At 35.6% G+C, this 25,625-nt stretch overlaps 1 protein-coding gene across 1 annotated transcript in view; it reads left to right on the top strand.

The window, feature by feature from the left end:
• The window catches only part of RYR2 (ryanodine receptor 2), a 721,805-nt gene that overhangs the window by 234,997 nt on the left and 461,183 nt on the right, over nt 1-25,625 (top strand). The window lies entirely within an intron of this gene.

Raw genomic sequence — 25,625 nt, 5'->3', positions numbered from 1 at the left:
GGGAGAGGTTTGGAGACCAATAATCTCTATTCTGATGTCCAACTTGATGAAATACTGCTGATTGAGGTTACTAAAGTTAACCTTAGGTGTTTTATAGCATTGTATTTTACTTCCTTTTATCTTTTGATAGCTGTCTACCATCATATTACTGATTTCCATGGGTTTTTGCACCAGATCCCCATATTCTACTTCAAAAAAAATTTTGGAAGTTCTTTTGAAAAGTAATATGAATAACTTGATAGGAAAATCACATTTAAGAATCAGATTCTGAAAGTATGAATTTTCAAAGGCAAAAAATAACAGGCATCCTCGAAATATCAAGCTGGACTTAAAAGAGTTTTTCTTCCATTTTTAAAAATGTGTTTATAGCTAAAATTTTATTTTCACATAGGTAAAAAGTGGTGCTAGCATTCCAAGTGCTCAAATTGCCAATTTGACTTTGAGTATACTCTGATAAATACATTATTAGTTCTACTGAGCATATATCAATTCAGTGGGGGCTGTTTAAATTTGTTAGCAGTATAGGCTTATTGTAAACTGCAAAGGTTTGAGCAATTTCATGCTTAAAAATGAGAATGTTTTGTTCAACAGAGTTGGAGGCTTTCCTGAAGTCCCTGATAAATTATGTGCTTACTTTTCACTGGTGATTATGGCCTGGTGCTCTGTCATAAAGGAAATGAAATTGGTCTCCGTAGGAAATCAGATCAGTCTAACAAAGATGCATTTCAGCAGGCACCAGAAAATAACAAGATCATTTTTTAAGTACTTATGGGTATAAACATAAACTGTGGTTAACGTGAATGAAATTAATATAAACTGAGATTAGCTTGTAGAAAATAGATGGATGGCTATTTTAATGGGTGTTTTTATCATTAAATCTTTTTACTAGGATTAAACCTGGCATCCGTCATTCAATTCTATTATGATACTTGCCAATTAAAAGATTAGAAGTGTGTAATTTTATCACTAAAGAATTTACCTCTGTAAAGACCCAACAGATCTTTCAGGTTAGTATGAATATGAATGGATTCATATGAATATGAATGGATTAGGTGTGTATGACTCCATCTAATTTCCTGCAATAGAGGATCCTGAAATAATGTAATTATATTCTGTGCAGATAAATTTTTTAAATGTTCAGTCTTACGAACATACTATTTATTTTCAAAATCAGCATAAGCTAGAATTTTTAAACCATCATGAAAATGTCAGTTTTTGCATTGTTTTAACATGTATGCGTTTGAAAAATCGTATCTACATTATTTAAAATTTATCAGGTAGGGACACCTGTGTGGCTCAGTGGTTGAGCACCTGCCTTTGGCTCAGGTTGGGGTCCTAGAATTGAGTCCCGCATCGGGCTTCCTGCAGGGAGCCTGATTCTCTTTCTGCCTAGGTCTTTGCACCCCCCCTCTCTGTATCTCATGAATGGGTAAATAAAATCTTTTAAAAAAATAAAATTCATCAGCTAAAATTTTAAAAGTGACTTGATTTAAAAATGTTCCTAGGGCTTATTTACCAATATCTTTTCAGTGATCTGTTCTCAATGAGATGATATATGTAGTATGTCACAATATTATTTATCCTTAATAGACTCTGAACATGAAGCAGGGAGAGCAGTGTTAAGAATACATAACAACAACAACAAAAGAATGCATAACAAGTAAAGTGTTACAGAGGATAGCAAAGTCTCATTAGCTTGGTTAGTAGGTAGTGAGAAAGATATGTTGCGTACAAATAAGTGTAATACAAAGCAGTTTGAGTCATCAGGAGATGCTTCATGTATGAGGTAGTATTCGTTCTTGGAGTGGAAGGATGAGTAGAAAGTGGACAAAGGACAGAGATGGGAAAAGGAGATATGTGTGTGAAAAGTAGAGAGTTGTTCAATTTATTAGCTTGAATGTAGTAAGCATTTAAATATGGGCTGGAAAGTTAAGTTGGATCCAGAATATGGACACCAGGTAGGGAGCTTGGATTTAATTTATTGGGCACTTGGGATTCACCCTCCCACCCCCCAACTTTATTGAGGTTGTAATTGACAAATTAAAATGTATGTATCTAATGTGTAAAATGTGATATATTACCACAGTCAAGCCAATTAATATATCCCTTACCTCACACGATTTTTTTTAATGTGGTGTGAACTTAAGATTAAATCTCACCAAATTTCAAATATATAATACAGTATTATTAACTACAATTATCATGCTGTACATTAGATTTGCAAAATTATTCATTCTGCAAAACCGAAATGTGGTGCTCCTTGTCTAACATCTCTCCGTTTCCCCCACCCCAACCATAACCATTCTACTCTCTGCTTCTGTGAGTTTGACTATTAAGAGATTTTACTTGCAAGTGAAATCATACAGTATTTGTCTGAGTCCAACTAATTTCACTTGGCATGATGCCAGGTTCATCGATGTCACAAATGATGGGATTTCCTTTTTTTAAAGGCTGAATAATATTCCTCCATGTATTATACATATTATTTCTTTTTTTATTCAAGTATAATTAACAGTATACATTCTAATAATATTGCAATAATAATATTCTATTGTATGTGCATGCATGTGTACACATTGTGTTTTTTTCTCATATTTTCTTTTAATATGCAGGGAATGATTGGATTTATATTTGCCATTTTGTTTTCTGTTTATATGCCTCCTCTTTGTTTTTTTTTCCTTTTGTGTAAAAATGGTTAGTGTACCTTTTTTTTTTTTTTAGTGTACCATTTTGAAACCTCTTTTGATTCTTTTTTACTATAAATTTTTTGAGTTGTGTTCTTAATAGTTACCCTAGGAATTACATTATTTTAACTCATCATTGTAACTTCACAATATACTTCAGATTAATAGTAATTTAATTCCAGTAAAATAAAGAAGCATTACTCCATATGGCTCCATTCTTTTTGTACCAGTTTTTACTAAAATATGTGTTGTAAATTCAATAATACAGTATTATAACTATTTCTTTATATTATTTTTTCCAGCTTTATTGAAATATAATTTTTCATATACCAATGTGTAAGTTTAAGATTACAGCTTTGATTTGATATATATTCCAAACAGATTGCCACTATAGTGTTATGTAACACCCACATCACATCACATAATTACCATTCCTTAAAAAAAAAAAATAATAATTACCATTCCTTTTTTGTGGTGAGAACATCTAAGACCTACTCTCTTAGCAATGTCCAAGTATATAATATAGCATTATTAACTATAATCACGATGTTGTAATTAGAGCCTCAGAATTTATTCATCTTAAGCTAGAAGTTTGTACTCCTTGACCAACATCTCCCACTAGTCCTTGGTAACCACCATTCTAATCTCTGAGTTTGGCTTTTTTAGATTCCGCCTATAAGTGATATACAGTATTTGTCTTAGTCTGTCTTAGTTCACTTAGCATATGGCCCTCAAGTTCAATCCATGTTGTTGCAAATGGTGGAGTTTTCTTCTTTATTATGGCTGGATAATACTCCATTGTTTTTATATCACATCTTCTTTATCCATACATTCATCAACAAACATGTAGGTTGTTTGCAAATCTTAAATATTTTGAAAATGCTGCAGTGAACACGGGAGTGTGGATATTTCTTTGAGATACTGTTTTCATTTCCTTTGCATCTACATCTGGAGGTGGAACTGCTGTGTTGTATGTATTTCTATTTTTAATTTTTTGAGAACCCTTCATACCATTTTCCATAGTGGTTGCACCAATTTACATTTCCTTCAAGTGTAAAAAAGGTGCCCTTTTCTGTACAGCCTTGCCAATATTATTTCTTGTCTTTTTCATTGTAACCATTTTAACAGATGTGAGGTGATATCTCATTTGCAGGTTTTATTTGTATTTTCCTGATTGTTAGTGATGTGGAGTGCCTTTATGTATCTCTTGGCCATTTGAATGTGTTATTTGGAAAAATATCTGTTCAGGTCCTCTTGCCCATTTTTAATTTGGATTGTTTGCTATTGAATTGTATGCATCCTTTATACATTTTGGGTATTAATCCCTTATCAGATACATATTTTGCTTTTTCATTTTGTTGATGATTTCCTTTACTATGCAGAAGCTTTTCAGTTTGATGGAGTCCCATGTGTTTATTTTTACTTTTGTTGCTTTTGCTTTCCATGTCAAATCTAAAAAAACCATGCCAAAACTGATGTCAAGTTTTCTTTTGGGAGTATTTGGCTTCTGGTTTGACATATAAGTTTTTAATGCATTTTGAGTTGATTTTTGTGTATGGTGCAAGAGAGTGGTCCAGTTTTATTCTTTTACATGGGCCACCCAATTTTCCCAACACTGTTTATTGTTTCCCCATTGTAACTTCTTGGCTCCATTGCTGTAAATTAATTGACCATATATGCATAGGCTTATTTCTAGGACTCTGTTTTGTTCTATTGATCTATGTGTCTTTTTTTTTATGCCACTACTATACTGCTTTTGATAGGGATTGCATTGAATCTGTAGATCATTTTAGGTAGCATAGACATTTTAATATTTCTTCCAGTCTTGTGAGCACAGAATATCTTTCATTTTTTGTGTACTTATTCTGTTTATTTTGCCAATATCATTTAGTTTTCTGTGTGTAGATCTTTATCTTTTAGGTTAAATTTATTCTTAAGTAGTTTATTCTTCTTGATGAAATTGTGAATGGGTTTTTTTTCTTAATTTCTCTGATAGTTTTTTGTTAGTGTATAGAAACAGAACTGATTTTGCCATATTGAAATTTTATCTTGTAGTTTTATTGAGTTCATTTATTAGTGGTAACAGATTTTTTATGAAGTTTTAGGGTTGTCTGTATATAATATGTCATCAGCAAATAGACACCATTTTATTTTTTCCTTTCTAAATTTTTTTTTTTTTTATGATAGTCACAGAGAGATAGAGAGAGAGGCAGAGACACAGGCAGAGGGAGAAGCAGGCTCCATGCACCGGGAGCCCGACGTGGGATTCGATCCCGGGTCTCCAGGATCGCGCCCTGGGCCAAAGGCAGGCGCCAAACCGCTGCGCCACCCAGGAATCCCTATTTTTTCCTTTCTAATTTGGATGCTTTTTATTTCTTTTTCTTGCCTAATTGCTTTGCTTGGGACTTCTGGTGCTATGTTGAATAAACGTGTTTAGAGTATATATTTTTGCTTTGTTTCTGATCTTAAAGGAAATGCTTTCAGTGTTATTCAGTTTATTATGTTGAACGGCCTTTCCTTTGTACCCAGTTTATTGAGGATTTTTATACATGAAAGGATGTTGCATTTTGTCAAATACTTTTTCTATATCTATTGAGATGGTCGTATAATTTTTATCCTACATTTTGTTAAAGTGGTGCATCATACTGATTGATTTGTGGATGTTGAACCATCCCTACATCCCTGAATAATCCCATTTGATCATGATGTATAATCCTTTTAAAATTCTTTTTTTTTTCTTGTGATACATACTTTTAATATTTGCAGCCTTAGCAACTTTCTTCCTTTTTTTTTTTTTAAGATTTATTTGGGAGAGAGAGAAAGTGAGTATGAACTGGTGGAGGGGTACAAGAAGAGGGATAAGCCTACTTCCCATTGAGCAGGGAGTCTGACAGGGGGATCAATCCCAGGACCCTGAGATCATGACCTGAGCTGAAGTCATATGCTTAACAACTGAGCCACCCAGGTACCCCTCTTTTTTTTTTTCCCTAGGGTCCACACCCAACATCAGGCTTGCACTCATGACCCCGAAATCAAGAGTCACATGTTCTACTGACTGAGCAAGGCCCCAAAGTGTATGATACTTCTAATGTATTGTTGAGTTTGGCTTCCTTTTTTTTTTTTTTTTATTGGAGTTCAATTTGCCAACATTTAGCATAACACCCAGTGCTCATCCCGCCAAGTGCCCCCCTCAGTGCCCATCACCCAGTCACCCCAATCTCCCTCCCACCTCCCTTTCCACTACCTCTTGTTCATTTCCCAGAGTTAGGTGTTTCTCATGTTTTGTCATCCTCACAGATATTTTCACTCATTTTCTCTCCTTCCCCCTTTATTCCCTTTCACTAATTTTTATATTCCCCAAATGAGTTAGTTTGGCTTCCTAATATTTTATTGAGGATTTTTGAATCTATGTTTATTAGGGATATTAGTTTGTAATTTTCTTGTGGTATCCTTGTCTGGCTTTGGTATTAGGATAATGCTGGCCTTCAAAAATTAATACGGAAATGATCCTTCACATTCTATATTTTGGAAGAGTTTGAGGGAATTTGTATTTAATTCTTCCTTAATTGTTTGGTAGAACTCACCAGTGAAGCCATCTGATCCTGGACTTTTATTTATTGGGAGGGTTTTGATAACTAATCAACTCTGCTCACTAGTGGAGGCTACAAAGATGGTGCAGAATGAGGACCCTAGGCTCACCTTCTGCTGTGGATACAACTAGGTAACATTCACATCAGCATAAATAACCCAGAAAACCACCCCAAGCCTGGCAGAACTAATTCCACAGCTACAGGTAGAGAAGAGGCCACATCGAAGAAGGTAGGAAGGGTGGATATGTGCTGGGGAGTAAAAGGGGCACCACAGTTGTCCATGATTGGGAGGGAGCCACAGGCACAGAGAAGGGCAAGAAACTGATTATCACACCAGAGATCCCACACAGGGAAGACACAATGTGACTTTGAAAGCGAGAGGGGCCAAACTTCATGAATTGTTACAACCAGTGGGATTTAAAACCTGGCATTTTTTTAAAAAAAGATTTTGTTTATTTATTCATGAGAGACACATAGAGGCAGAGACATAGGCAGAGGGAGAAGCAGGCTCCCTGTGGGGAGCCCGATGTGAGACTTGATCCTGGATCCTGGGATCACCACCTGAGCCAAATGCAGATGCCCAACCACTGAGCCACCCAGACGTCCCTAAAACCTGGTATTTTAAATCTCAGTGGGCTCTGGTCTAGGAGCGCTGGGTAGACTATAGGAAGCCTAGTCACTGCCCTCAGAGCCAGCACAGTTTACAATCCACAGAGATACACTTAGAAGATACAGTTTGAAAAATGCCTGGGGCATACAGGGAGAAACTTACTTACTTATCTCAATTTGTCCCAAAGGTTCAGGGTGGCAGGGAGACTCCTTTAGGAACAAAGGAGCTGGCAGTTACCATCTCCCTCCCCTGCCTCTCAGCATAAACACATGACCACCCATGGGAACCAGTAGCATCCAAGTCTGTATGATTTGCTTACACCAGGCCGTACCACCACCTCCCCCTCCTTTGTGGGTGTGCCCTTGCCAGTCGCACTTGCCTCAGTTCCAGCTCTTCAAGTCCTTCCTCCAGAAAACCAGTGCAAACCTTGCCAGCAGCATGTCTCCCAACCTTCACGTTTTGTGGAGCCGTGGTTCCAGTGGCACTGGAGGTGGTGGCCTGGTGGAAGCCTATGACACCCCTGTTAATGTTGCACACCCTGTCGAGGCAGCCTCGATTCAGGCTTCAGCAGATCTCATTTTGCAAGCCGACTGGCAGACACCTTGCTAAATCTGTGCACTCCACCCCAACCGGGAACCAAACACTGTTCATAACAGGCCAAGAGAGTCTCTGCAGTTGATGGGACTAAAGAAAAAAGGGGCCAGACAAAATAACAAGGCACATGTATCACATATGGGAGGCTGCAGATTCTGACGAACAGGGCATAGTGCACTGCAGGACACTACAGGACCTCTTCTTTGTAAGACTGTTACTTTCAAGAGCAGGGGATTGGCTGAGTTTCCTAACACACAGAAATAGACCTAGAGAGTTATCCAAAATGAGGAGAGAGAAAAATATGTCCCACATGAACAGGAGAAAACCACAGCGTAAGACCTAAGACCTAAGCAAAATGGAGATAAATTATATGCCTGATAGAAAATTTAGAGTAATGATCATAAGGGTACTCACTTGGACTTGAGAAGGGTGGAGGACATCAGTGAGACCCTTAACGCAGAGATAAAAAAGAACTAATCAGAAATGAAGAACACAAATGAAATTAAAAATACACTAGATGGAGTAACTAGCAGGCTGGAGGAAGCAGGAATGAATCAGCAATCTGCAAGAGAGAGAGTAATGAAAAGTAATCAAGCTGTGCAGGTGAGAGAAAACAATTAAGCAAAAGAGAAAAGACTTAGGGAGCTCAGTGACTCTATCAAGCATAATAACATTTGCATCATAGGGATTACAGAAGACAAAAGGAGACAACATTTATTTGAAGAAGTAATAGCTAAAAACTTCCCTAATCCAGGGAAGGAAACTGATATTGAGATTCAGGAAGCATAGAGATCCTCCAGTAAAGTCAACCCAAGGAGGTCTGCACTAGACACACAGTAATTAAAATGGCAAAAATTAGTGGTAAAGAATTTTAAAAGCATTAGGAGAGGGGTGCCTGGGGGGCTCAGATGGTTAAATGTCTGCCTTTGGTTCAGGTCATGATCTCAGGATCCTGGGATCCAGCCCCACATCAGGCTCTGTCCTTAGTAGGGAGTCTGTTTCTCCCACTCTATCTCCTTCTGTGATCTCTCTCTATCTCTTTCTCAAATAAATAAAACCTTAAAAAACAAATCAAGAGAAAAGAGGACAGTTATACATAAAAGGAACCCCCTAAGACTCTCAGTGGTTTCTTTCAGGAGAAATGTTGCACACTAGAATAAAGTGGCATGATATAGTCAAAGCACTGATGGGGAAAAAAAATTGTAGCCAAGAATACTGCATCCAGAAAGGAGAATAGAAGGAAGGGTAAAGAGTTTTACAGACAAACTAAAACTAAAGAAGTTCATGACTACTAAACCAGAGCTACAAGAAATGTTAAAGGGTACTCTTTGATTAGAAGAAAAAGACCATAAGAGTATTAATAGTAGAAAACACAAAGGCAGTAAAAGTAAGTATATCTATAAAACTCAGTCAAGGGACTCACAAAAGGATGTAAAGTATGATACCAGATATGTAAAATATGGTAGAGAAAAGAGTAAATAAGTTCAAACATAAGCATCCATTAACCTAATTAGACTGCCGTAGGCCGAAGGTGTTATATACAAACCTAATGGTAACCACAAATCAAACACCAGTAATAGATATGCAAAGAATAAAAAGAAAGGAATCCAAGTATATTACTAAGTAAAGACAACAATCCATGAAAGAGAGCAAGAGAAGAAGGATCAGAGAAAATCTATAGAAAGAACCACAAAGTAAATAAAAAATAAATACATATATATCCGTCATTACTTCAAATGTAAAGGGGCTAAATACTCCATACAAAAGACATATGGTTATGGAATAGAAAAAAAAAAGACCCATCTATATGATGTGTATAACAGACTCCTTTCAGACTTAAAGACACATGCAGATTGAAAGCGAGGGGATGGAGAAATGTTTGTTATGCAAAGAACATCAAAAGAAAGCTGGGATAGCTATGCTTACGTCAGACAGAATGGACTTTATTTTTCTTTTTTTTTTTTTTTTTTTTTAATTTATTTAATGATAGTCACAGAGAGAGAGAGAGAGAGGCAGAGACACAGGCGGAGGGAGAAGCAGGCTCCATGCACCGGGAGCCTGATGTGGGATTCGATCCCGGGTCTCCAGGATCGCGCCCTGGGCCAAAGGCAGGCGCCAAACCGCTGCGCCACCCAGGGATCCCGGACTTTATTTTTCTTTTAAAGATTTTATTTATTTGACAGAGTGCAAGTGCATAAACAGGGGGAGTGGCAGGCAGAGGGAAAAGGAGAAGCAGGCTCCTCATGGAGCAGGGAGCCCTATGTGGGGCTCCATCCCAGGCCCCTAGGATCATGACCTTAGCCAAAGGCAGACACTTAACTGACTGAGCCACCCAAGCATCCCCAAAATGGGCTTTAAAACAAAGATTATAATAAAAGACAAAAAACAACACTATATAGTAATAAGGAGGACAGTTCCACAACAATCATAAATACTTATACATCCAACATGGGAGCACCCAAATACATAAAACAGTTAATAAAAATATAAAGGAACTGATGGATAGTAATACAATAAGAGTAAGGGTCTTTAATACCCTACTTTCATCAGTGGGCATATTATCCAAACCAAATCAACAAGGCAACAGTGGCTTTGAATGACACACTGGACCACATGGATTTAACAGATATATTCAGAACATTCCATTCTAAAGCAGCAGAATGGACATTCTTTTCAAGTGCACAAGGAGCATTCTCTAGGATAGACCTCATATTAGGCCACAGAAAAAGTCTCAACAAATTGAAAAGAGGTCTAAGTCATATCATATATCTTTTCTGACCACAAATGCTATGAAACTAGAAATCAACCACAAGAAAAAATCTGGAAAGGTCACAAATACATGGAGGTTAAACAACATGCCAGTAAACAATGAATTGGTCAACCAAGAATGGAAGAAGAAAGAAAAAATATGGAGAGAAATGAAAACAAAAACACAATGGTCCAAAATCTTTAGGATGCAATAAAAGCAGTTCTAAGAGGGAAGTTTATATCAAGGCAGGCCTACTGCAAGAAGCAAGAAAAATCTCAAACAACCTAACCTTACACCAAAGGAGCTAGAAAAAGAACAACAAAACCCTTCAAAACTAGCAGAGGGAAGGAAAAGGTAGAGCAGAGAGAGATGATATAACAACTAAAAACAGCAACAAAAACAAACAGATCAATGAAACTAGCAGTGGGTTCTTTGACAAGATCAAGAAAATTGATAAATTTCTTGCCACACTGAACAAGAAGAAAAAAGGGACTAAAACAAAATCACAAATAGAGGAAAAATAACAATGGACAGCACAGAAATAAAAATGACTAACAGAATTTTACAAAAAATTATATGCCAACAAATTGGACAACTTAAAAGAAATGGGAAAATTCTAGAAACATATCACCTACCAAAACTGAAGCAGGAAAAAATAGAACGTTTGAATAGATTGATTAACAGCAATGACATTGAATCAATAATCAAAAAAATGCCCAATAAAAAGAAGTCCAAGACCAGATGGCTTCACAGATGAATTCTACTAAATATTTCAAGAAGAATTAATACCTCTTCTTTTTCAAACTACTCTAAAACAGAACAAAGGAAAACTTCCACATTCATTCATTCATAGGCCAGCATTACCCTGATATCAAAACCAGATAAAGACACCACTGAAAAAGTGAAACTACAGGCCAATATCCCTGATGAACATGGCTGCAGAACAGCTCATAAAATAGTAGCAAACCCAATCCAACAATATATTAAAAAATTATTTACCATGATCAAGTGGTATTTATTCCTGGGTTGCAAAGGTCATTCAATATTTGCAAATCTTTCAACATGATATATCACATCAGAAAGGATAAGTAACATATGATCATCTCAATAGATGCAGAAAAAGCATTTGACAAAGTATAACATGATTAAAAATACCCTCAACAAAATAGGTTTAGAGAGACCATATTTCAATGTAATATGGACCATCTATGAAAAACCCACAGCAAATAGTATATTCAATGTGGAAAAACTTACACCTTTCTCCCTGAGCCAGGAACAAGATAAGAATGTCCACTCTCACCACTTTTATTCAACATGGTACTGGAAGTTCTGGCAACAGCAAATAGACCACAAAAAGAAAATAAAAGACATCCAAATTGGTAAGGAAGAAGTAAAACTTAAACTATTTGCAGGTGACATAATATTCCATATAGAAAACCCTAAAGGGAAGCCCAGGTGGCCCAGCGGTTTAGTGGCATCTTCAGTCCAGGGTCTGATCCTGGAGACCCGGGATCGAGTCCCACATTAGGCTCCCTGCATGGAGTCCGTTTTTCCCTCTGCCTGTGTGTCTCTCTATCGTAAATAAATAAAATATTAAAAAAAAAGAAAGAAAGAAAACCATAAAGACTCTAACAAAAAACTACTGGAACTGATTAATGAATTCAGTAAAATTGCAGTGTACAAAATCAATGTACAGAAATCTGTTGCATTCCCATATGTTAATAATGAAGCAGCAGAAAGAGAAATCAATCTCATTTACAAGTGCACCAAAAATAGATATCTAAGAAAAAACCTAAGTGAAGAAAACTATAAAACACTGTTGAAAGAAATTGAAGACACAAAGAAATGGAAAGACATTCCATTTTCATGGATTAGGAGAACAAATATTGTTAATATGTCTGTACTACCCAAAGCAGTCTACATATGTAATGCAATCCCTATCAAAATACCAACAGATTTTTTTCACAAAACTATAACAAATAATCCTAAAATTTGTATGGAACCACAAAAGACCTTGCACGGCCAAAGCAATCATGAAAAACAAAACTGGAGGTATTACAAATCGAGACTTCAAGTTATATTACAAATCTGTAGTTATCAAAACAGTGTGGTACTGGCACAAAAATAGACCTGTAGATCAATGGAACAGAAAAGAAAGCCCAAAAACAAACCCATAATTCTCTGGTCAATTAATCTTTGACAGAGAAGGACATATTCAATGGGAGAAGGAAGGTTTCTTCAATAAATGGTGTTGGGAAAATCAGATAACTACATGCAAAAGAATGAAACTAGACCAGTTTTTTTTACATCATACACAAAAATAAACTCAAAATGGATTAAGAACCTAAATGTGAGACCTGAAACCATGAAAATCCTAGAATACTGCACAGCCAGTAATTTACTATTTACTATGACATCAGTCATAGTAACATCTTTCTAGATATGTGTCCTGAGGCAAGGGAAACAAAAGCAAAAATAAAGTATTATGACAAATCAAAATAAAATGCTTCTGCACAGTAAAAGGAATAGGCAACAAAACTAAAAGACAAGCTACTGAATGGGAGAAGATATTTTGCAAATGACATATCTGGTAAAGGGTTAGTATCCAAAATATATAATTAATACAACTCAACACCCCAAAACCCCAAATAATGCAATTAAAAAATGAACAGACATTTCTCTAGAGAAGACATATGGATAGCTATCAGATGTATGAAAAGATAACATCACTCATCGTGAAGGAAATTTCAAATCAAAACTATAGTGAGATACCACCTCATACCTGTGAGAATGGCTAAAAAAAAAAGAAATTCAAGAAACAAGCATTGGTGAGGATGTGGAGAAAAAGAAACCCTTGTGCACTATTGGCAGGAATGCAAACCTGGTGCAGCAACTGTGGAAGATATTATGAATGTTCCTTAAAAAATTAAAATAGGTCTACTATATGATCCCATAATCACACTACTGAATATTTGATAAAAGAATACAAAAGGGATATATGCACCCCTATCTTTACTGCAGCATTATTTGCCATAGCCAAACTATGCAAACAGCACACACTCTCTCTCTCTAGAATATTGTTTAGCCAGAAAAAAGATCGAAGCAGCTCAAGTGTTTATATATAGATATAAAAATATAGACATAAACATATAACAAAATGGAATATTTAGCCATAAGAATAGAGTGAAATCTTGCCATTTTCAACAACATTGGGATAATCTAGAGAGTATAATAGTAATCAAAGTAAGACAGTCAGAGAAAGACAAGTACTATATGATTTCACTACTATGTGAAATTGAGAAACAAAACAAATGAACAAAGAGGGAAAAAAGAGACAAACTAAGAGACAGATTCTTAACTATAGATAACAATCAGATGGTTATCAGAGGGAAGGTGGCTGGGGGATGGATGAAATAGTTGAAGGGGATTAAGAGTACATTTTCCTTGATGGGCACTCAGTAATACATGCAACTGTTGACTCACTATATTGTACACCTGAAACTATACATGTACTATACATGTACACTGTACATTAACCACACTAGAATGAAAAATTTTTTAAAAGCATACGAAAGTAACAGTGACAAAATGCAGAGCTAACACTTCTTTTATTCCAAGATATGAGTTCTTCAGCCATGTTACTAGTAAAAAATAAATAAATAAAAAGCAAATAAAAAAACAAACTTTTTGGCCAAAAAGTTCAAAATGATCAAGACAGATTTATGAAATTTAGATTCATATCTAATATCTCTTACATTAAACTCTATCTTTAGCCTTTTTGAAATAAATACTAAATTAATGAACTAAGCATTGAAATTGAATTTACGTTTTAAGTATTGTACCAAGACTTTAAAAAGTTAAAAGCTTATTCAATCATACACAAAATCCTGCTTAACTGATACCAAATTAATTAGTTTGGTATGATTTTTAATTTCTTTATGACTCAGTCTTGATAGGTTGTATGTTTCTTTGCATTGAACCATTCATTTCTTTTTATTTATTTTTTTAAAGATTTTATTTATTCATTCATGAGAGAGAGGCAGACATAGTCAGAGGGAGAAGCAGGCTCCATGCAAGGAGCCTGAAGTGGGACTCGATCCCAGGACTCCAGGATCACACCCTGGGCCAAAGGGAGATGCTCAACCATTGAGCCACCCAGACGTCCCACAGCCATTTCTTTTTAGTTATCCAATTTGTTGGATTATAATTGTTAATAGTAACCTCTAATGATTTTTTTCTATTTCTATTGTATCACTTGTAATATCTCCTCTTCCATTTATGATTTTTTTCTTAGTTTGGGAAAGTTTGGCTTATTTTGCTTATCCTTTTGTACATTAGTTTCATTGATCTATGTCTTTTTTGTCTCTCATGTATTTCTGCTCTGATCTTTATTATTTTCTTCCTTCTGCTAACTATGGACTTAGATTTTTTTTCTTCTTGTTCCAACAATCTTATATGCTTCAAACAACTTTGATGATAAAATAAGAACAATATTTCTAGGATATTTTACATTAGTATATATATTTTATTTCTGGTACTTTTCATTTCTTCCTTCAGATTTTATGGAAGTTCCTCAAGGCCTTCCTCTATCATTACTTGTATGTCAGCTGTGGTACAGTCTCCATTCTTGTTTATCTTGGAATGTCTTTATTTTACTTTATCTTAAAAAGTCATTTAGCTGGATATTGATTTCTTGATTGATACTTTTTTCTTTCAGCTGTATGAATACATCATCCAACTCTCTTCTGTCCTGATTTCAAGTAATGTCAGCAGTTAATCATATTGATTCTCCATTGCATTTGATGAGCAATTTTTTTCTTGCTGCTTTAGATTTTCTTTTTCTTTGTCTTTGACTCTTCACAGTTTGACTATGCTGTATCTAGGTGTGAATTTCTTTGTATTTATCCTACTTTGGATTTTTTGTTATTCTTGAATATGCAGATATGTAAACTAGTGTCTTTCGTAGAATTTTAGAAGTTTTTGGCCATTATTTCTTCAACTGTATCTTCTGTTACTTAAATTCCATATATGGGTGAAATCATGGTATTTACCTTTTTTCTGATGTATTTTGCTCCGCATAATACTCTCTAGTTCCATCCACATCATTGCAAATGACAAGATTTCCTTCTTTTTATGGCTTAGTAATATTCCATTGTGTGTATGTGTGTACACTGCATTTTCTTTATCTGTTCATCATTTGATGGGCTTCTGGGTTATTTTTATGCTTTGGGTATTGTAGATAATGCTGCTATAAACATCAGGATGCATATATCCCTTTGAATCAGGACTTTTGTATACTTTGGGTAAATACCTGGTAGTGCAATTGCTGGATATTAGAGTAGTTCTATTTTTAACTTTTTGAGCAATCTCCATGCTGTTTTCCAGAGTGATTACAGTACATTTGAACCTAATATTACACTGTATGTTAACTAACTGGAATTTAAATAAAAATGTGTTATATGTGTAAATGTATACATATATAAATATGCATACATATATGTATGTATATGTCTTTTGGCCTTTTCTTTTTATCTTGTTCTTCTGGGACACCTATTACATATATATTGGTACGCTGTATTTTATCCCTGAGGTTTTTGAGGATTGTTAATTTTTTTTTCCTTTGTGCACAAACAGTTGTTTTATTTCTATTGGCTGGCCTTAAGTTCCCTGATTCTTTCTCCTTTTGTCTCAAATATGCTGTTGAGAACCTCAATATATTTATTATTTCAGTTAGTATGCTCTAATCCAGAATTTCCATTTTGTTCTTTTTGTGTAATTCCTGTATTCTTATTGAGAATTTTTGTTTGTTGATTTATTATTATAGCACTTTTTTTTACTCATTCAAATATGGCTTCCCTTAGTTCTTTAAACATACATGAGTGTTGCTTTGAAGATTTTCTTCTAACTCCAGTATCTGGGGGAAGTCAGGGACAGTTTCTCTTGAATATTTTTTCCCTCACTATATATTATGCTTCCCTGGTTTTTTTTTTGGGGGGGGGGAGGGGTTAAAGATATACTATTGTAGGAAGAATAAATTTTGATGTTTCCCCAATTCATTGTGGTAGTGTTAGGCAAGATGGAATTTTGGGTTCTCCAAACTGTATTTGTATTGTTATCTTCAGGTGTATGTTTATAGTTTATATGGATTAATAGAACTCTGAAGTATGTCCAGATCACCTAATGTTTTGTCAGGGTTAAATTTCACCAAATCAGCTTCAGTTTCAATTATGTATTATTTACCTGAAGTATCTATCTTGACTTAGTTTTTTTAATTCCACTATATATTTCTTTCATCAGCCAGAAAATACTTTTTATCTCTTACCAAAGTGGTGACTCTTCTTTAGACAAGGAAAAGGTCCCTATATCAGAATATACTTACAAGCATCCATCTACAAAGAATTATTATTATTATTATTAAAGATTTTATTTATTCATGAGAGACACAGAGAGAAAGAGAGGCAGAGACACAGGCAGAGTGAGAAGCAGGCTCCATGCAGGGAGCCCATCCTGGGACTTGATCCCAGGTCTCCAGGGTCATGCCCTGGGCTGAAGGCAGTGCTAAACTGCTGAGCCACCCGGGCTGCCCAAGAATTATTATTTTAATGCCTTACTACACTTTTACTCCTGCTAAGACGTTCCCAGAGGGCCTCACACCATATTATTAGCTTTTAAAATGTCCCTCAAGCCCAAATGACAGAGTTTGGGTTACTCATGACTTTGCTTCTATATGTAAGCTCTTGTAGAGCATGCACACTGTTCAGTTAGGTTTAATTTATCAGTAATAACTATTACCACAAATGGATGGAAAAACAAAACCAAACAGCTGAGAACCAGGCTGATGTTACCTTGAGAGAGATAATGTGGTATGGATTTTAGGCTAAGCAGATATGCCTGTTAATAGTTTCTGGCTTAGATTAAGTCGTTGAATTTTCTGACTCACCATTTACTCATTTCTGTAGTGGGGATAATATTGCTTCTCTTGGAGGGTTATGATGGGATTTAGGACTTAGCACACAGAGGACATTTAAAAAACGATATAGCAATTATTACCTATATAATTATTTCTGCATGTTTATATTTATTTTATGTTATTGAAACTGCACAGAAATTCCATGCTAGCAGAATTTTAGTAAGAATTCCCTGGTACTGAATGTCTCAACTTGAGTCTATTCGGAGTTCTAATTTTGAGGTTTCAAGTGATGTTATTGAGTTGACTCTCGACTCTCTAGCTTGATTTGTTCAGACTGATACTGAGCTATTAATTTAGGTCTGGCCATTTTAAATTAAGTTAGTTGAAATCATCCAGCATATTTCACAGAATGAGACACCTACAAAGGATGAGATGGTTGGTATTTGCGTGGTTACGCCTAAATTAATATGTAATCCATTACATAATTAAATGTGCAGGCATCATCTTATTGTCTGCATAATGTGATTTGGAAAGCATAATTCCCGTTTTCATTTTCTTCTTCTTTTGACTTAACCATAGAGCTCTAGGTAATTTCCAGATCTGTTAATTGCCCTCTTCACTAGTTTGTGTGAATTGTTCCCTCTTCTTTAAGAAGATTATGAGACAATGGACTATGATTATTGTAGCAAAAGGTCATATGGCAGATAATTAGGTTGACCTGCTTATGATAAATTTTTTTTCCCCCAAGTGCTTTCAAGCAATGAATCTGTGAATAGATTCTACCTAAATCTCCTTTGCACAAAACTTGCTGGAGATGGCACTATTGATCATCAGAAATTTTCACTGGAGGATCTACCAAGTTTGAGCACTAGCTTTGTTTCACTGGGATCGTACATGGAGCAAGGCTGAGATGTCACTGATTCTAACACTCAATAAGTACTTGGGCCATGTAGTAGTTTTGCCTTAGTTTTCAGTGTATAGTTACTGTCATGACAATGCCAGTTCCTTAGTACATAATTAACAAACATGTATATATTTTGTGATTCTTAAAAAAAATCTCTTTTGAGTAGAGTGAAACTCTACTCCAAAATTATTTGTGGCGACTTGTCCTACAACAGTGGTTCCAATATTTGCACTAATTGATTTGTTCTTGTGGTTTGTGTATTCATCCATTTACTTATATATTTACTGAAGTAGCTCTAAACTCTGAATTTAGTGGTGAGACATTAACTTTTTAAATAGATTTTAACTTGGAGCCCAACTTCCTAGAACATCATCATGATGTACTTACAAGACTAGAAATGATGTTTTTTATTTTTTTTATTTTTTATTTTTATTTATTTATGATAGTCACAGAGAGAGAGAGAGAGAGAGAGAGAGAGAGGCAGAGACATAGGCAGAGGGAGAAGCAGCTTGCACCGGAAGCCCGACGTGGGATTCAATCTCGGGTCTCCAGAATCGCGCCCTGGGCCAAAGGCAGGCGCTAAACCGCTGCGCCACCCAGGGATCCCAGAAATGATGTTTTTTAAATGCAAATTACATAGGTGGGCTATTACCTAGAGTCTGGAAAGTTAGGCTTTATTCAAGATTGTGACTGATAGGTTTGACATAGCCGTGTTTATAAGCAGGGGCTCCATCTAGCAAACCATTAGTAGCATTTGTGATTTTTAAGATACGTACATATTGAGGCTTCATTCCCAGTGGAAGCCTCTCGTCTGGTTTCCTTTTTAGTGTTTGGCTTTCAAAATATCATGTACTCATGTTCTCACTGACAGTGGCTCCCACTCAAGGTGTGTGAACAAATTTGACCTGAGATTATATTCCTGTGGTGATATTAGAATGGAAGAGGTGATGTGTGATGGAATGTCCAACTAGTGTCCCTCTATATTTTCACTGAAACATGTGAGTCATCTGGATGTTAAAGTAATTGTGAAAATAAGATAGGTTGGCATATCTATGTGATATTATATTTAAAGGGCTTTGTATAAAAAAATGTGTGCCAGTAGGCAAAATGAACACTGAGAAAATCCTATGAAACCCTACTAATTCATTAGGGATTTTCCTAATGAACTGTGGAATTGACAGAGTTAGGCTGTGTGTAGTGGTAATTTACACTAAGTACTAGGCATTTAAACCTGCTAATATGATCCTTCCCCATCTGGACCTGTGTTGTCAAGGACGCCAAGGAGAAAGACTTGAGTTTTTCTGAAGGGATTCAGAGGCTTTAGAACTGGGGAAATCCAGGCATATCAGTTTCATCTGCTATGATTACATTTAGTCTTTTATTAAAAAGCTGATCTAAAAGAATTAGTTTACATTAGCTGATCTAAAAGAAATACTTTCTGTAACACCATTTCATGTTGACCTTTGATGCAAAGTGGGATGAAGGGAAAAGGAACATGACCAAAAAACAAAACAAAACAAAAACCAAAGCTACCCAGAACTGTGAACTCCCAGGGAAAAGTGTGGATGTCTTTTAATAACCACATTGTTGGGCTGGGAATATGGTGAAGTGTTATCACTGGAGTCTTAAAGAGGAAAAAGTGAACTCAGATTTCCCTTATATCCTGCTTGATATTTTCTTTTTAAAATATTTCATATAAGTGAATGGGATACAACACCATAATTTTATTGGAATGTTGGAATATAAATGTAGTAAAAAATATTTTTCCCCATCTGGTAGGTGATGTTTTGTCTGGTTCATGTTTCTACTTGGCTACTTAAAAAAAACAATAACTTTATTTTTTGTGAAGATACAGTTTGATACCTCCATAGTTCATGGAAAAGTTGACCCTCTGTGGCTATAGTGCCTTGCCAAAGGCTACTCAGCAGATGGCTGGCTGAGCAAAAACAAATCTGTCTCAACCTCAGACCATCTGCTCCACTCCAAAATATACTGTCTTCACATTTCTTGATGGAAGAGTAGCTCTTCTCTTAATTTACATCTGTGTGATTCTGAGCTTTCTGATTTAGGTTTTTCTTAAATTAGGAAGATAAAATCATATTTTATTGGCAATTTTTGGTTTATAATGCATTGATTTTCTTATTTTAATCTCAGAACAATTCTTTGAAATTTGATAGATATTTTGCCACTTAACAGATGGGAAAGCTCAGACTGATTTATGTGAAATCCCTTGGCTAGTTATGCACTGGATCTGAATCCTATGTTCTTGGATATAGGGCCTTGCTCCTTTTCTTATGTTGCCAAATTATCAAGATTTAATACCCTATTACTTTTCAAAATACATTTTGAGATACCTGAGTTACCCTACAGGTTATGTGGAGCACAATCAAAAGGCACTGAATAAAGGTAAATTAACTTGTCTTTGTATTAGAAACCTAGCAGTACTATAACAGAAACAAAAGTAGAGAGACCTGTCACTAGGGCTGTAACTACCTGTATGCAGGTACATATAACATCCCTATAAGCAGATTTGCTTCATTTTCCAGAAATAGACAGACTTAGAGCTTAAGGTCAACTCAAGGAAATAGTGAACATTTTCTTTTGTAAGCCCCCACATTAGGCTGGTTGGGAGGTGAGGATCCAAGTTGAGTAATAGTCTTACATAACAGAGAACTTGAACCAATCTTCAGGAAGAATATGGCATATCTAGATTCTCTAATAGTCATGAAGAATGATGTGGATACAGATCTACTAATAAACAATGATCTCTAAAAAATGATCTTTAAAACGTATTAATAACTTAAAATATATAATTTGTACAGCATGAGCCCTTTAATTGGAACAGCCATTCTGTATGCTTCTATATGAGCATATGTATATAAATGCATAGAAAAAGACCTGAAAAGATACATAATCCAAAAGGTCATCAGACTCCATGTAGTGATGCCTGGCAGGGAGGGGAAGGGGAAAAGAATATAATTAAATTTAGAAAGAGGGTTTTCAGTTTATCAGTATTGTTTCAATTTTCAGTAGGGAAATTCTTTTTTTAAAGATTTTGAGATAGAGAGCAAGATCATGAACAGGGGGAGGGGGTCTCCCCTCTGAGCAGGGAGCCAGATGCAGTGTTCTGTCCCAGGACCCTGAGATCATGACCTGGGCTGGAGGTAGATCTATTGAGCCACCCAGGCACCCTGGGAAATGTTATTTAAAGATTATATATATACATATATTTTATTTTATTTTATTATTATTATTTTTTTTTTAATTTTTTTTTAATTAATTTTTATTGGTGTTCAATTTACCAACATACAAAAAAACACCCAGTGCTCATCCCGTCAAGTGTCCACCTCAGTGCCCGTCACCCATTTTTTTAATTGGAGTTCAATTTGCCAACATATAGCATAATACCCAGTGCTCATTCCATCAAGTGCCCCCCTCAGTGCCCATCACCCAGTCACCCCCACCTCCCACCCACCTCTCTTTCCACTACCCCTTGTTCATTTCCCAGAAAAAAATAAAGATTATATATATATATATTTAAAGATTTTATTTATTTTATTTATTTATTTATTTATTTATTTATTTATTTATTTATTCATGAGAGACACAGAGAGAGAGGCAGGGACACAGGCAGAGGGAGAAGCAGGCTCCCCATGAGGAGCCTGATGGTGGGACTCAATCCCAGGACCCGAGGATCACAACCTGAGCCAAAGGCAGACGCTCAACCACTGAGCCATCCAGGCATCCCGAGAAAATGTTTTTATATGGGCTTTTATTTACATGTGATTCAAAATATGAAATAGTTTCCCTAGGTGGAGACCTGGAAATGGATATCTTAGGCTAAAGGAGGAAAAACATGAGTAAGTGTATGAAGATGCTAAAATAAAGTGGTTAGTTACTATGCAGCTTTTATACAGTGATAAGAGATGATCTATGACTTATTGAGTCCCAAATTAATCAGTTGCAGTTCACTTAAGGTAATGGCGTGTTTCAATAGGTTTTTAAGTGGATTAGGCAGATAGATCCCTAGAAGCCAAATGGTTTGATGGATACCTCAGTGGGAAACCTAATTGATTTCCCACAGACTCTCCAGTGCCAACAAAGCCAGATGCTGTGTGTGGTTATTCTTGAGAATTTTCTCCCCTTAAGACTAGATGATTGTCAGGCAGAGGAAACAGTGACCAATTTGTATTTTAAAAGGAGGAAAAGGCACATAGCCATGCTATTAGCTTAAGGTTTGTTATTCTTGCAGAAGTATACATTTCCCCTTAAAACTGGGATTGTTTCCCCATGAAGAGTGTTACTAACCTTTTGCCTGCTTGCTTTGGGTGCTGTTCTGGGCAGCCTATTTAGATGTTTAGACAGAAGCACTTTCTCTGACTTAATTTTGCATGAAAGTAAATGTTATGTATAATGTATAAGAAATAGATAGGCCTATATGCTGTGCTGAAGTTCTTTTAGATTCTCACGTGATCTGTTCTGAAGCACTTAATAATGTAAAACATACAATGTAAGCGTTGCTTTTATGATTTAGGAGCACTCTCCTTGTAAGGGCAAGTGAACTTCTTTCATATTAAAGTTGGAAAACTTACATTTCTAGTAATAAGACTTCATTAAAAAATAAAAGATGAAGGACAAGATGACAGCTTGCAAATGTTTGTGACTTGGAGCTCTCACTCCAGACGTTTAAGAAATGTTTATTTCCTGAGCCTGGTTTTAGGAGTCATTTTGATTTCTGGCCATTTAGTTGGTCTTTAATGAGTGCATGAGATCCTTTATGTTCCCCTGACTTAACTTTATTTCTGGGAAGTAGGAACAAAGGCTGAACATAAATGCTACAGTATGGTTTAGCTATAAAACATTCAAGACTACTCTCATCTAAATTAAGGAGTACTTTGAGGAGTTCATTTTCAAAGGTCACAAGTTACAGTAATGATTCTGTTGCCTAAAATAACCTATTTTTCTTTAGAGCAAAGCAAAGGGATAGCACTACAGAGCTCTGATGTGTTGTTTCACATTTTCCTGAAAGGAGTAAACCATATTTTCTTTCTGCTCAGCTTTCCTGTTTATATCTGTGTGTATTTGAGGAGGAGAGGAGCTCAAAGAGAGAGGAAGGAGAGGAAGATGGATCAGAGAAAGTGGATTGAGTCTCTGAGAAGACAAAGTTGCCTTCGTGGATTGTCTGTTCATTTGCTCTTGCTAACTCCCACTACCTGGAAAAATATCTTGTAACAGATATGTCCATCTGTGGCGAAATGAAATCAGTGTGGCAAGATTAATCCATCCCAAATCCATGTGTTTTTCAGGAATCTTTAAAATCAGTGCAACTATCCTAGTGATCCATACTTCAACATTTGGAGCAAAGTGAAGCATGAAATGATTTAAATATGTTCAGTATATAAACTTTACCAAAAAATGACTTGTCTTGAAAAATACTAGAGCACTTTGTGTGCTATGAACAGGTCCATAATTACTGAGTTGTGTTTGCAAACACTATGTCTCCAGTGTACAATCCATTTAAGAATCAATTTTAAGAAATGAGTGCTACTTAAGTGCCAGTGAGAAATGACAATATACAAAATTAATGATAGTGGTTCCCTTATTTTGAGTTCTTGTTATGCTTTTGACACTGTGATAAGCTCTTCATTTAGGTTTCACATCAACTCTATGGGGATGGTATAATTATTATAATCACTATATCATTTTCCATAGAAGAAAACCAAAGATTAGAAAAGTTAGTAGATAGTAAGTAGTGACGCTGGGATTATTGCTTAGGTAACTGTGTATAGAACCCAAGCTCTTAACTGTTATAGTCATTCTAAAGGAATTAACAGATATGGGTCTGAAATAAGTCCAGTAGCATACTGGGAGCAGTTCTCATAGATTCCTGAGAGCTGTGTGTTACATATTGAGGAATTCTGTGAGCTGATTTATAACTTTTGACTTTGAAATCAACAGTTATTAGAGTATTTATGTCAGAAATGGGCAAATGTTACAAATCGAGGGGTTTTTTTTTTTTTGAGAAATTGGTTCTCTTGAACACCATTTAGTAACATAGTAATTCTAACAGCAATGTTTGTCAGAGTATGATTTCTAAACCTTCACATTTTAAATGGGTAAGAATGGAAGAAATGCTTTGAATATCAGATTTTTTTGCCCAGTATCATTTGTCTTGGTCTGATAAAGTGCAATTAATATAGTTAGAACTGAGAAAATTAAATTTAAAAGAATTTATTCCTAAGTGTCAGAGTAAAAGAGAAGTTGTTTCCTAGCCTCCAGTCTTTTATCTGAAGACTTTGGAAAGAAAGTTCTTGTCCAGCTGACTGCAGAGTGTGAAAGCAGTACTGTGCCCAGATCTGGGATTTTGCTTGGATGACTAGCTGAGGAGGAATGGAAAGAAATTTGACTGGGAGCATAGAAGCCCATGACAGGAGGGGGGAGGAGTCCAGTGAAGTAAAGTTCATTAAAAAAATATATAAAACAAACCAGAGCAAAACATGGGTGCCATGCTCTTGTGGGGTACAAGTAATCCTAGTGGCCAAGATGACAGGTTTCTTTTATCCACAAGAGAATTTTAATTTTGGAACCCTAGCTCTTCATCTTGCCTAGAAATCACAAAATATCATTCTTTGCTGGTAAGAATCATTCTAATGATAGTAGCTCAATTTACTTGACGGGATGAGCACTGGGTGTTTTTCTGTATGTTGGTAAATTGAACACCAATAAAAATTAATTAAAAAAAAAAAGAAATACTTAAATGTTGAAAATTATAATTTTGATATATCAGTTTATCAAATTTATCCTCCTAATATTCTTTTGTGAAAAAGACATTGTCTTACTTACATTTAGTGTGTAATGTATTTATAATGTATAACTATATTTATAACGTATAACTCCCTTCTGTTAAGAGAGTCCTTTGAACATCTTCCCAGGCCCAGTTAGATTGCCTACTGGATCCTGCTTATCTAAAGGAAAAGCTATGTGAATGATAATGTACTTATTCCTGAGAGGAATAGTTCTAACTCACCAGTTAGGTCTTACCCTGTTTCCTTCACCACCTGATAGTTAGCTTCTGGGATTTTTGGAATTTATAGGGTTATTGATTAGAGTGGAAGTTTCAGAGGAAGGAAAGAGAAGGGGAGCGGTATGATTAAGGCAAAAAACAAAAACAAAAAACAACCCACATACATCACACCACCCAGCCACCCATCCCTGGACAGAGCAGAAATTACATTGCTACATCTAAAGTTAGAGACCAAATATGTATTCAACTTAAATAAAACAAAGTAATTGTTTTCTTTCTGGATGAAAAGAAGCCTGTATAGATGACTGTTTTGTGCCAATTCAATTTCATATTTATTAATTTCAATTATTAGTTTGAGGCAGGTGTTTCTTGTTCTTTATATTTTGTATTAGCTGACTTCTTGATAGATTGGAAATGAATGGCTTTGAGAGTCCAGGAAATTGGCAGTTTAATACTGCCATGAAAAATTTAGTATTGTAACTTTGGAAAAGTTACCTAACTTGTCTGTTTTCTTGTCTGTACAACACTAGTAATAATCCTTATGGATGACCATAGGACTT

The sequence above is a fragment of the Vulpes vulpes genome, chromosome 4 (genome assembly GCF_048418805.1).
Source record: "Vulpes vulpes isolate BD-2025 chromosome 4, VulVul3, whole genome shotgun sequence".
Classification (NCBI taxonomy): Eukaryota; Metazoa; Chordata; class Mammalia; order Carnivora; family Canidae; genus Vulpes; species Vulpes vulpes.
This window is presented reverse-complemented; position numbering and strand designations above follow the sequence as displayed.